General features: G+C 51.3%; 1 protein-coding gene across 3 annotated transcripts in view; it reads right to left on the bottom strand.

Moving 5' to 3' along the window:
- The window catches only part of LOC111141851 (sulfatase 2), a 112,273-nt gene that overhangs the window by 90,059 nt on the left and 9,236 nt on the right, over nucleotides 1–12,978 (bottom strand). The window lies entirely within an intron of this gene.

The following is a 12,978-nucleotide window of genomic DNA, read 5'->3' as shown; positions in this document are numbered from 1 at the left end:
GAAGGGGGAAGCAGGCTCCCTGCTGAGCAGGGAGCCCAATGTGGGGCTTGATCCCAGGACCCTGGGACCATGACCTGAGCCAAAGGCAGAGGCTTAACCCACTGAGCCACCCAGGTGCCCCGACATTTTACGTTTAATCCGCATTTCCACTCATCCATATTATACCCATCTCATGGATGAGGAAGCAGAGGCATAGAGAGTTAAAAGTGCTTTTTCCATGATCATGCGATTAAGTGGCAGACTCAGGGTTCAAAGCCAGTCTGGCTTGACCAACTGCTCAAACAGAAGCCTCTGGAAGCAGCCTGCTGGGCAAGTTCCTGAGGCTCCCAGCCTCAGTTTCCCTCCTCATTTGCCAAATGGAGCAGCAGGTGGCCAGGTGTCCCGAGGGTCTTTGGTCTGTACCTGTGATGTAGAAGGGGCTATGGAGCCCTGAGCTGCAGCCTGTACTGGGAGCCCTGGGCCAGATGGTGGGTAGAGCTGGGAGATGTGGTCAGCTGGATTCTGTTCCTAGCACCCACGCTGGTCTTCTCATGTCCCCTTCCTTCCCCCCAACAACCACAGTCCCTTTCATTCCCTGCTCCCCGGCAACTATACCCCACCAGCCACAATGCTCCCCATCTGGATGGAAGTCAAAGCTCTGTGACTGGAGACTGGAAAATAACAGGGGCTAATTATTTCATCAGATCAAGTCATCGGTAGGTCGATTTTTGATGAATTCCCCCAGCTCTGACTTCCCCTGGCCTTGTGCCAGCCTCTCTCTGGATGCTAAAGAAATCAATTAAAAATGACACATGGGATTCTGCCTCCATTTTTTTTCCTTTTTGGAAAAAAATTCAAAGTGGTTAAATGGAGAGTATGCGGTGACTCCATACAGCACCAGTGGCCTGATGTCCCCACTATCCCCTGGACACCTCGTCTCATTCCCACCAGCTCACTCCAAGGTCAATCGGGGTCCTTCTCTTTGTCCTGTATCTTCTACAAATCTTGGCAAAGGCTTGCCAGTCAAGGAAGACAGCTCTAGAAACTGTTCAGAAACAGTTGTTCAGAAACATCACTCCTGCTTCTAGATTTATCTAGAAGATAAATTATCCTGCAGAAAGGAACATGTCTCTGGGGGACCAATGACCTCCCTGCTCCACAGACCACAGCTTTGGGGAAGCTCCCAGGACCTCACCCAGGCCTTCCCAGAACAACCCAGACAGTAGTCTTCCTCTGAGGATCCTCAAATTGCCAACAAGATTAGCCAAGCGGAGTCTGGGAATGACTGAGCAGCTGAGGGGGTGAGAGAGGAGGATGTGGCTAGAGGCAGAACAAGGCACTTACCAGATGGAAGAACACGCCAGAAGAAGGGAAGAAAGGGGACCGTAGGCTGTGGAGAGATGCCCCGCCATGTGCTGGGGCCAGGTGGTCCAGATAGCCCGACCACTTAGTCCTCCTTCATTTACTTTACAAATTTTTATTTAGGACCTACTATGTGCGAGGCACAGTGTTAGGTGGTAAGATATTCCTGCCCAGATCCTAACAGCCTCCTAACTGGTTTCCCTGTTTCTACCTCTTCCTCCTTCTATCAAGTAGCTACAGGATCCTGTTAAAACCAAAGAGGCTGTCTCCCTGCACTGAAAAGCCTTCAAGGGCTTCTACTTCATGGTGAACAAAACCCCAGACATTCCAAAGGCCCAATGAGATCCTACATGGTCTGCCCATCCCCTCTCTGACCTCATCACCTTCCATTTTTCCTCTTGCCCTGGCCACATGGCCTCTGTGCTGTACCTTGCACATGCCAGGCATGTCCCCACCCCAGGGCCTTTGCACTTACCTGCTTTGGAGTCCTCATCCAGATATCAAGGCCCTTTCCTCACCTCCTTTGGGTCTTTGCTTACATTTTGCCATTGTTAGGTTAGCAGAAATCTCTTCCCTTCCCACTAGCACCAACCACTCTGACAAACTACATCTTTTACCTCTTTATTTATGGGTCCCCCCCTTCCCACCCACCCCCACTAGAGTGTCAGCTCCCTGAGGGCATGGATTTTTTTCAGCTTTGTTTCATATCTGCATCCCCAATGTCCGAAACAGTGCTTGGCACATAGCAGGTACCTAAGCTATTTACTGTTTTAGGAGAGAAATTTCTTCCCCATGACAACAATCCCCCAGCTGTGGTTGGGGTCCCTACCGCCCCCTTACTGCGCTAGGTAGGGGCAGCCTGACTGGAGGGCAGAACACGTGACCCACGTAGAGCCAATCAACATGTTCTGACTAACTAGCTCCAGAGATTGGCCCAGAGGCAGACATGTGACCTGGGCCTGGCCAATGGGAGACAGTGGGAAGAAACTGGGGCGGGGGATTGGTGGCTGGGTGCAGGGAGCCGGAGAGCCATCCCTGCCAGCAAGGGGGAAGCTCAGAGGGGTGCTGGTGACACCGGGCTGAACCTTGTGCCTGGTCACAGGCTCAGACAAGTAACCTTTGCCGCTTCAGTTAATCTGAGCTGGAACTGTCTTTCGCAACAGGAAGCACCAGGATCAACACAGTAAACCCCTTTACAGAACAGTGATGAAAAATAATTGATATTTATGGGGTACTTATCACAGGCCCCGCCCCTTTCTCAGCCCTCCTCCTGTTAGGTCGCATCACCCTTACTACACACTTATGAAACTGGATGTTCTACTTGCAGGCGAGGAAGCTGAGGCGTGGAGAGTTTCGAGAACTTGCCCAAGGTCATGCAGTTTGGAGGAACCGCAGAATATCGTCCCTTGGCCTGCCTCCTCCCCATCCTCTCTCTGTGCTTTCCTGGGCCCTGGGAGGTTCACGTGGTTGGACCACATCAATGGGCTCCGTGCTCTCTTGCTCTTGGTGGGGTCTGGCCAAGGGGGACACCACCAGGGGAAGGGACGGTGCGAGGAGGGGCTTGGGTACTTGCCAGGCGTCCTCCCTGCCCAGGTGCTGGGAACTGAGCACATCCCTCTCTTGCTCTGCTCGGGGCCACATCTCCTGTGGGTGGCCCGCTTCTGGTTCCAGCAAATGTTCCCCACTGTCCCCAGCCCCAGGGATCTGTATGACTCATTTTCTTACACTCTGCTCACACCTTTGTTGGAAGGCACCTTTTGTTTCCCGCAGGGCCCTGGGTGGGTAAAGCAAGCAGACCTTACAGCTGAGATTTGCACCCAGATGTCCTGACCCCAGAGGCCCATCCTGACTCCTATTCTCACTGGGAAACTGACGAATGATATAAGAAGTTGTGGTTAAGTGTACTGCACAAACAGGAAGAAGGGGGAAACTGCTGGCCTGGGGGGCAGTCAGAGGGGGCTGCCTGGAGGAGGACTTATAAAATTTAAGAAGCCTAACAGGAACAAAATTCTGCAGAATCCACAGGATTTTTCTGAAGGAGAGGGTAGAGAACAGGGTGCTTCTGGCACGGGAAATAGCCTGAGCAAATAGCAGGCAGAGTGGGAGGGATGGAAATGTGTGGTCCTGAACCTTACAAGCCCGTTGTCTAGACAGGGGATGACACAAGCACATCTGTTAAGTCTTATACTCCCCTGGTGTCTCCCCTTCTTCCTGGTCACAGACTTTTTCCAGCCTTCTCTCTTCCTCTCCAGGGCTGTCAAAGAAAGGACAGGAACTCCTGCAACTTATGGGCACAGACCTTCCCTGTCTTCCCTACCTAGGGCCAGGGCATCTGGGGGCTCTCTGTGCATGGTCCTGGAATTCCAGCTGAAGGCAGGGAATCAAGCCAGCTCTCAAAGCAGGACGTGGGACAAGAGAAGAGTCTTTCAAAGGGAGGAGGCAAAGATCAGGTTTCAAGACAAGAGCTCAGGATCTGGAAAGGAAATTAGGGCATAAAGAGAAAGGTTTGTTTAGGAACCCCATTGCTTGTAGAATTATCCATTCAACAAGAAATCCTCAAAGACCTACTACATGCCAGGCACAGATTTTCACATTGCAGATAAAGCAGTGGGAAAAAACGTCCCTGCCCTCAGGGAGCTGACATTCTTAGGAGTCAACGGGTCAAAAGCCAGAGCTGAACACCTCCAGCTAAAAGTGAAAAGTGTCAGGAATCAAAGTAACGGCAAACCACAGTGAACCTTTAGGACAGGACCATGGAGTATAGTTAAAGCTCAAAGAAAGCTTAGAAGCGATACATTTAAGGTGCCAGAAAGATGAACATCACAAGGTTCTGTATGTAAAGTGAGTGGGTGTTTGGGAGGCCATGTAATTCACATGCCCGAATATCTGTGCATCTGCGGTCAGGTACTGTTTCACGATCAGTGAAAAAAAAAAGACACAAATCTCTAATCTCATGGATCTGATGAAGAGATTGGAGGAAGCCAAGCAGAGAGGTATGTGCTAAAATGCAGCAGGGAACAGGCTGAGAAGGGGTGGAGATGGGGTCTGCAGCCAGACAGCCAGCGTTCAAATCTTGGTTCCACTATGGTCTAGTTGTTGGGCAAGTAACTTACCCTCTTGTGGCCTCAGTGTCTTCAACTGTAAAGTGGGGCCAATAAGAGCACTTTCAAGAGTTGTGAGGAGGAAATAGCTTAATGCCTGTGAAGCCTTTAGAAGAGGACTGTATACACTAAGTGCCCAATACATATTGCTTAGTGTTATTTGCTGTGTTTGGGCCAATGTAATTTCTATAACAGCATCCAGTTTTCATTTGGGGACCTTCTCCCCAGTCCTTGGTCCATAAGGTTCAAATTAGGCCGCCACTGCAGAGCTCCCTGTCTAGACCAAGCGATCCAGACCTGAGCCAATCAGGGCCTTCCAATCCCTCTTCTTCAGTGATTGGCCAATCAGAGTAATCCGGACACCTTGGCCTGACTATGAGGAGATGCCTACCCTTTCCAACTGGCTAGCTGGTTCCATGTCGTTCCACCATGAAGGTGAGGGAAGACTAGCGCCATCTTGCCTCATGTAGAGGTGGACTGAAGCCAACACACAGAAGAAAACAGAGCTGAGAAATGGAACATACTTGGGTTTGGAAACATTTGAGACTTGGATCCAGCTAAACCTGAAGGAAGATTTACCCTGGATTGTTTCAGGCACCAAGAGATTCCTTTTTCTCCTTTGACTAGTTTGAGTTGTTGTCTTCCTTTCTTCCTAGGTCAGCTTTCTCACATGTTGACTCCTTAGGGCCATGAATTGTTTCTTAGGTCGCTCCAAGTTGCTTTCTCTGTCACTTGCAACCAAATGAGCCCAAATGGTAAAGCGAGCTGGAGACAGAGTGTTGACTCAGGTGGCTTCCCAGTTGCCTCCGGCCTCTGTGTAGAGAGGCCTGACAACGCGGCTTGCTAGCCCTCAGCCTGGGCCCAGGCCCAACTCTCTGCCTTACTGTAGGCAAACTTTCCTCATCCTTATTTGTCAACCGATAAGAAAAAGGTGGTGTAGAAAAGCAGAAGGAACGTGGGTGTGGGAGTCATGAATTCTTGTCCCAATTTGGTCTCAGTTTCTTCATCTGCCAAGCCAAACAGACTGTTCCCTGGGCACAGCCCTGAAGTTTGGGATGGGTGGAACCTGACAGGTGGAGAGAGGGCCTTCCCTGACCGCCCTCTTGGAAGCAAGCCTCCCTGTTACTCTTGGGCTCATCCAAAGTTCGTTCTCTTCAGAACACTCATCACACATGTGATCCTTTAGGCACTCTCCTATTCTGGTCTTTATTTTGTGGGGGTTGTTTTCTCACTGGAAGTTCCACAGGGGTAAGGCTGTCTCATCTCGTCTCTTTCTTTTCTTTCCTTTTCTTTCTCCACCCCCAACTTTTAGATTAAAAAAAAAAAAAAAAGATTTACTTATTTGAGAGCGAGCGAGCAAGCAGAGGGAGGGGAGAGAGAGAGAATCCTCAAGCAGACACTGAGCTGAGTGGGGAGCCTGGCACGGGGCTCGACCCTAGGACCCTGGGACCCTGGGACCATGAGACCATGATCTGAGCCAAAACCACGAGTTGGACCCTCAACCAACTGAGCCACCCAGGCGCCCTGGGCTGTCTCTTTTCTAAAGAGTTCCAGCCCCTGGCACAGCCTGGCTGCTAATTCTTGCAATTAGTCAACAAATATTTCCTGGGCACCTACTATGCGCAGGCCCTAGTCTATGTGCTGAGGATCCAGAAATAAATAGTCTCTCATGAATCAGACACCAAAATAAATCACAGGCATGAGGTGATGAGTCCTAAGGGGGTGAGGCAGGAGAGGGAGGTCAGAAGCACTGGTGGGGGGGGGGAGATTGCATCTTTAAAGGGGGGGGGGGTCAGTCGGGCAAAGTCCTGAAGGAGGGGAAGGAATGTGCCTTGCAGATACTTAGGGAACGGTGTTCCAGGCCTAGGGGAAAGACAAGTGCAGGTGTGCTGGGGGAGGAGCGTGCCTGGGAGTCTGCGGCACACAGCGGGGGCTCGAGTGATTGGAAGGGTACTATTTGGAGTGAGCAGAGGATCTGTAAGGTTCCAGCCTGGGAGTGTTGAGATTGGATGTAGGTCTTAACAGGATCCTTCTGGCGGCGTGTGGAGAATGGACTGAGGGGCATGAGGGTGGGTGCGGGAGGGCCGGTGAGAAAGCCGCCTAGACGGTGCCTGGACCAGGACAGGGGCAGCGAGGGCGCGAGATGGGAGATTCTAGATATGGCTGAATGAATCAATGAATGAATGAACGGGGGATAGACAGGCACAGGCCAAGCGCTCCAATGATTATTTCTGTGTAACAAGTGATCTTCAACTTCAGCAGAATAAAGTCTTTTTTTTTTAAATGCATGGCTGGCTGGTCTCTGTTTTGGAATGGCTGAGGCCACAGCTGAAATGACGAAAGCACTGGGGACTTGATTCATCGGGTGGCTGTTGTGGGCACTTGGCTAGGACCTAGGGGCCCTCTCCTTCCTCCCCATATGGTGGCCTCAGGGTGGGCTCTGATTTCTTAAGTGGCAGCTTCCGGCTCAGAAGGTGCATGTCCCAGCGATGGGCAGTGCTGCCTCAGTTTTTCCTACTGAACTCGGTCTTCTCTCTGCTGTCCCCCCAGCGTCACCCCTCCACCCCACATTCTATTGGTTTCTCTATTGGTTTCACAAGACTGGCCAGATTCAAAAGGAGGGGACAGGACCCCACCTTTCCATGGAGGAGTGTCAAGGTCACGGTGTAGACTAGCATGCTGGCTATCATGTGGCTTGTGAAAACACAGGGGGACCTGCCAAGTCCCAGAGGCCAGGGCACCACGGCGGGTAGAGCCACGGGGGCCTCTCCCCAGCAAGCAGCACCCTTTCTAGGAAGTGAAACTTAAACCAAGTCAGATGCCATGTCTGCATCTGGCAAGCTTTGGAGTCTGTGGCCACGCCCAGTTTAAAGATCCCTGAGCCTCAGGAAGCCCTGGGTGACCCAAAGGCTCCCCGGACCCCACGCCTCCGTCTCCTATGACCAGAAGGGGTTCAATCAGTGGTGTCAGGTTCAGAAGGTTCTGAAGGGAGCAGAAGAGGCAAAGAGAAAAGCTTGCCCTGGATGTGGAAAGCAGGCACCCCCCCCTCACCACACACTTCAGAGAATGAAGCTTCTCCTGTTTTAGCGGCATGGAAACCAGTAATTCCCCCTTAAAAAAACACTTCTGCTTCCTCATTTTTAAGTAGAAGGGAAACCACCAAAAAACCCAGAAACCCCAAGTGAAGTGTGTGACCTGGTTTTGGGGAACTGGCCCTTAACTGTCCTCACTTCCCTCCTGCTATCGTGGGAATGACACTCCTGAGGCGGGCTCGTTGACCTTCTGGGCCCCCAGCCACCGGGCCCATGGAAGCCATCCAGGAGGGGAGGCCCGTGTCATCGGGCAGCTGGCTGGCTTGTCGAGGGTGGGTGCTGGGTCATCCTTTGATGGGGGGGGGAGCACTGTAGGATGTTGATAGCCTCCCTGGCCTCTCTCCCTGTGCCATGTGAGTAGCACCCACCCCAACTGTGGAGAGCAAAAATGTCTCTAGACACTGCCTCATGTCCCCTGGGGGATGAAATCGCGCCCATGGGAGAACCCCTGCCATAAATGGATAGCAGCATAAAGAAACAGATGCAATGACATTGCTCTTGGATTCCTGCTTACCAAGGGCACTAATCTTTTCTTATAAGGGGAGTGGGACTCCTTGAAGACCACCAAGTAGGAGTTATAGGGACTCCTTCCTTGATGACTCAGAAGGCTCAGAAGGTTCACACAGTGAAATTCATGTCATTTATGGCCCCTAAGAGGAGGACCACTGCGCCCTGCCCACGGAAACCATGCCTTCATCCAGTCAACGGGACTGGGTTGGCTGGAGTCCAGTGGGCTGGTCCTCGGCCTAGGCTCAGAAGCTTGGATGTCGTTTGGTTACCTCTGAGAGAGAGACACCTGCATGCAGTGGCCTTTGTCTAAAGTGCAGCCTCAAACTCAAATGCCTGTAGGGGCCTGGCAGGAGAAATGAGTGACCTGGTCTGGATTTAGGGGCTCGGGTTGGGGGGTGAGGACTGGACCACAATGGAGACATCGTTTCTAAAGTGAAAACATTCAATACATTTTAGACACTGAGCACACCAAACAAAGCTCTTCTGGAGCTTGCCCGGAGGCCTATTTGCAAGCCTTCAAGGCTATGTGAGCTTTCCTGAGCACCTACTATGTGCGAGGTGCTATGTAGGATGCTGGAAGCAGCCATGAACATGGAGCAGGTCAGGCCTCTGCCCTCAAGGAGCTGACATCCCGGTGCGGGAGACAGATGATAAAGGAAGATAAATTTCAGGTCGTTTTAAGAGCTTTAAAGAAAACCGTCAAGGAAACGGGATGGAGAGTAAATCAGGGGAGGCCCCGAGGAAGGGGTGATATTTGCGCTGAGACCAGAAGGTAGTGAGAAGTCACCTGTAGGGGAAATACTTTCTAACCAAAGGAAAAAGCAAGTTCAAAGGCCCTGAGGTAGGAATGAGTTTGGTCGGTTTAAAGAAGAGAATAAAGACCAGTACAGCAGGAGCAGGGAGCAGGAGTGGCAGCCTGCCACTGAGGAGGTTGGACATTACCTTCCACCAGCCCACACCTTCCAGGTAGGCCACACCTGTTGTTCTTGCTAGGTGTTTAGGGGAAATGGAATCAGACACAAATTCCCACCTCTGTTCTTTGTTCTTTTGTCTCAGCTGTGGACAAAAGCTTCCCTGGCAGCTAGTTACAAAGTTATTTCTGCAAAAGGCCTTTGGCCAAAAGCAATAAGCTGGACCTGAACAGAGTCATTATTCACCCCGAATTGTGGGCCGGCTCTCAGTGTAGACTGCCTCGGCTGGGACTGAGGATTCCAATCCCCTATTTTTTAACCCCAGAGTTTACCCCCACAGAACACGTATTTATGGTTCCAGAGACCACAGTTCCCTTCGAAAAGAACATAAAGGGATAAAGGCCTATTTTGGCGGCCCCAGTATTAATAATCTAATTATTTCTTCCCCTTCCACCCAATCCACCGCTGTGTGTGCCATCCTCACCCATCACGCCCCTGCTATTAGCAGATGAGCTTCTCATTAGCTCACCTTGGAAACGGCCTGGCACTTACAATTATTTGAGAAGCTTTGTACTCCTTGGTGGGGGAAGGAGTCTGAAGCAACTTTCACCAAGTAACTCACTAAATTTAGAGACGCATGTGGAGAGCATTTTGCATGACTGGTCCATCTCCAATGCTGGCATGCTGTGCAGCCTAATCAGCAGCTGGAAATAGACCGCCAGGGGGGCAAAGCCACAGGTTAGAGGGGCTCCTTGGGCTGGGATCAGCTTCTCCTGCTGCGGGTCTCACTCTGGGCCGCAGGGCGGGGCCCCACTGGGTATCAGCAGGTGTGCTTAGTGTACTGTGGCTGGAGAGGGCGTGAGGGCTGGCTGCCAGTGTCCAGGTGGCGTGGGGTCTAGGGAGGTGGGAGCACACTTCCTGTGCTGGTGGTTCCCTTATTACATGCTCTCCCTTCCAGGAGCCAGCACAAATGAGCCCCATCTTTGGGGTCAGGATGCTGAGACATGACAGCAATTGTGGGAGCTGATTTGGCCCCATAAAGGGGGCTCTCAGGCCCCCAGCAATGCCTGAGTTACAGGGCCCCTGACCTGGAAGAGATGCTACATAGATTTGGGCATTCTACTCTTTTTCGGGGGCAGGGAGAGGAGGGGTTGAGGGAGAGGGGAGACAGAATCTTAAGCAGGCTCCATACCCAGCATGGAGCCTGATGTGGGGCTCAATCTCATCACCCTGAGATCATGACCCAAGCGAAATCAAGTGTTGGATGCTTAACTGACTGAGCCACCCAAGGTGCCCTTTGGGCTTTCTATTTATACTAGATTTTTAGAAAATGCATTCATCCATCCATCTTCTAGTCATTAATTCAAAAATGTTAACTGCTGACCCTGGGGGAGTCACTTATACAGGGGCCGAGTAGTGGTTCCTAACTTTGTCCAGCATCTGGTCCCCTTTTCTTGATCCTGGAAACCCAATTTCCTTCTGAGGATTTTCTCTCCTTTGCCAAGATGTGTCACCCTCTCCTGCCATGTGACCCAGTGGTCATCATGTGACCCAAGTCAGTCCATCACACCCTCTCATGAGGCTTCTGACTCTTAAAAGGAATGTCAAGAGAAGGCAAAATCCGGGGTGCATTTGTCCCCATCGGAACCCCTCCTCCTGCAACTCTTGCTCTGGGGGCCCTAGAGCTTCCTAGGCTAAATCCTTAGAAGTCCTGGCGGCTGTCCTTTTTGTGTTCCTAGCAGTCGGGCTACTCCAAGACCACAATACTGTGAGGAAATGCACGCAGCTGTGGGAAAAGGTCGTGGGGCGGAGCACGGAGGATTCAGCTGATGGCCCCAGTGAGCTGCTGGCCCTTTGAGTGGAGGCATTTTGGATCTTCCAGCTGATATCATAGGAAGCAGGAAAAGCAGGAAACCACCCAGCAACCCACAGAATTTTTACAAATACACTGTTGCTTCAAGCTGGGGCTGATCTGTTGTTACAAAGCAGAAACACAACCAAACAGCCTTGAATGACACTGATTCGAGCCCATTCCTCCGACTGAAATGTCACAAATGACCGACGATGAATCAAGATGTTTGGTCTCCAGCGGCCAATGGCTTGAATCAGATGAAGACTGGGAGGAGAACTCATTCATTCATTCTTTCAAGCATTGTTTCAAACAGCCAGTGAGCTGAGCACTGAGGGTACCAAGATGAACAATGGTAAGGAGCCTGTTTCCAGTGGGGGCACCGCACATGGTGCCTCAGTTCCCTCGATTACAAAATGGGGATAATAATAGGCCTTGATCGAAAGTGTTGTAGTGATGTGGCAATGCTTGGCAACCCAGCACCCGACAGACATCAGACTTCTGTTATTCTTATAAACAAAGTTGGGATGCGTGGTCTCTAGAAATAGCGGGGGGTGGGGGGACAGGGGAATGATTTCCAAGGACCACGGGGGCCAGGCCGGTGATGTGAATGAGTGAAGGGGGCCCAGGGTAAGAAAAACCCACATGCTCCCTTCTATGTAGCTCTCATTCTACACTTTCAGTGAGGCTAAGTACAAAGAAATACTGCTCCACGATGAGGACAGCAGGGCAAGTGCAATGGCCAATGGCAAGTGAACCTGACTTCAGCCTCAGACAATAGGGAATGGGGGGGTACTGTGGCAGAGTGGAGATCGGTGGGGATGGGAATTCAGGGGGCCCAGATATGGCCCGTGTCTCCCTTTTTTTCCCACAACCTGGAAACTCTAATTTCTAAAAGGTAAAATCTCACAATTTTTAAAGATCTGACAACTTTAAGAAAATGTTCAAAACAGTGTGCAGGTTAAACATTTCTGTGAGCTGAATACAGGCCCCGCTTCGCCAGCCTGTGACGTCCTACTCTAATAGGACAGAGCAAGGAGAGACTTCTTTGTGTCCCACTCTCCTGGTCTGTAAAATGGGGATTAGGAGGTCTGGCTATAGATGGTATGTGTATGTCTCCCCAAAATCGTATGTTGAAACCTAATCCCCAGTGGGACAGGATTAGGAGGTCGGGTCTTTGGGAGGGTGGAGTTCTCAAGAATGGGATTAGTGTCCTTCTAAAATAGACCCTATAGAGCTCCCTTGCCCCTCTGCCATAGGAGGACACGAGACAGTGTCCTCTGTGACTGAGGAGGTGGTCTCTCGCCAGACTCTGAATCTGCTGGCACCTTGACCTTGACGAGAAATTTCTGTTGCTCAACAGCCTTCTAGTGTCTGGTCTTCTGCTACAGCAGCCTGAGCAGACAAGCCAACCAGCATCACGGACTTGCCATGTGTTCACCTGAGTGGGCACTTAGAATGCTGCCTGGTGTGCAGAAATGTGAGCTTTCAGGAGCGTGAGTTCAGGAGAAGAGGTGAGAGGCAGGTGTCCTGAGCTGTGATAGCTCTTTTCAGGAGGGGCCAATAAGGGGGGGGGGTGGGGAGAGGAGACTTTCTCAGGGCACCTGCAGAAATGTCACGCCACTGATCTCACACATTAACACTCACATCCCAAGCGGAGCCTTCTGCCAGCCCTTCAGCAGGGCCTCACGTCCTTGCTGTGGCCTGCGGGCGATGGCCACCCCTCTGTGCGTGATGACAGCATGAACCCCAGCTCTGGTTCAGGGACCTGTGAGTGCAAAAGCAACCCTTCCCACTCCCACCTTTGCTTTCTGCAAACGACAAACTGGTTTTGACACCTTTGCCTTGAGCAGCCGCCTTTGAGCAAGGATCCCCAAACACTAGATTCAGACCCAGCCATACATCATTCTGGGGGTTGGGGACACAGAGGGGAATGAGACAGACCTGCTTCCTATAGCCACAGGGGCTTACTTTTTAGTGAGGAGAGAGGACAAAGGACAAATAAACAAATAAGCACCTTGAGAGAATTCCAGAGAGTAGGAAGTGTTATAAAACACGTGTGTCATTCTAAGTATTATCTAAGGATGTGATGTTTGAGCTGAGACCTGACAGATCAGAAGGAGCCAGACTTGTGAGGTCTAGGCAGAGGGGACAGCAAGTGCAAAGGTCCTGAG

Source organism: Enhydra lutris, unplaced genomic scaffold (genome assembly GCF_002288905.1).
Source record: "Enhydra lutris kenyoni isolate GAN:26980312 unplaced genomic scaffold, ASM228890v2 scaffoldscaffold6, whole genome shotgun sequence".
NCBI lineage: Eukaryota > Metazoa > Chordata > Mammalia > Carnivora > Mustelidae > Enhydra > Enhydra lutris.
The sequence above is the reverse complement of the archived record's forward strand: the minus strand, read 5'-3'. Positions and strand labels throughout refer to the sequence as shown.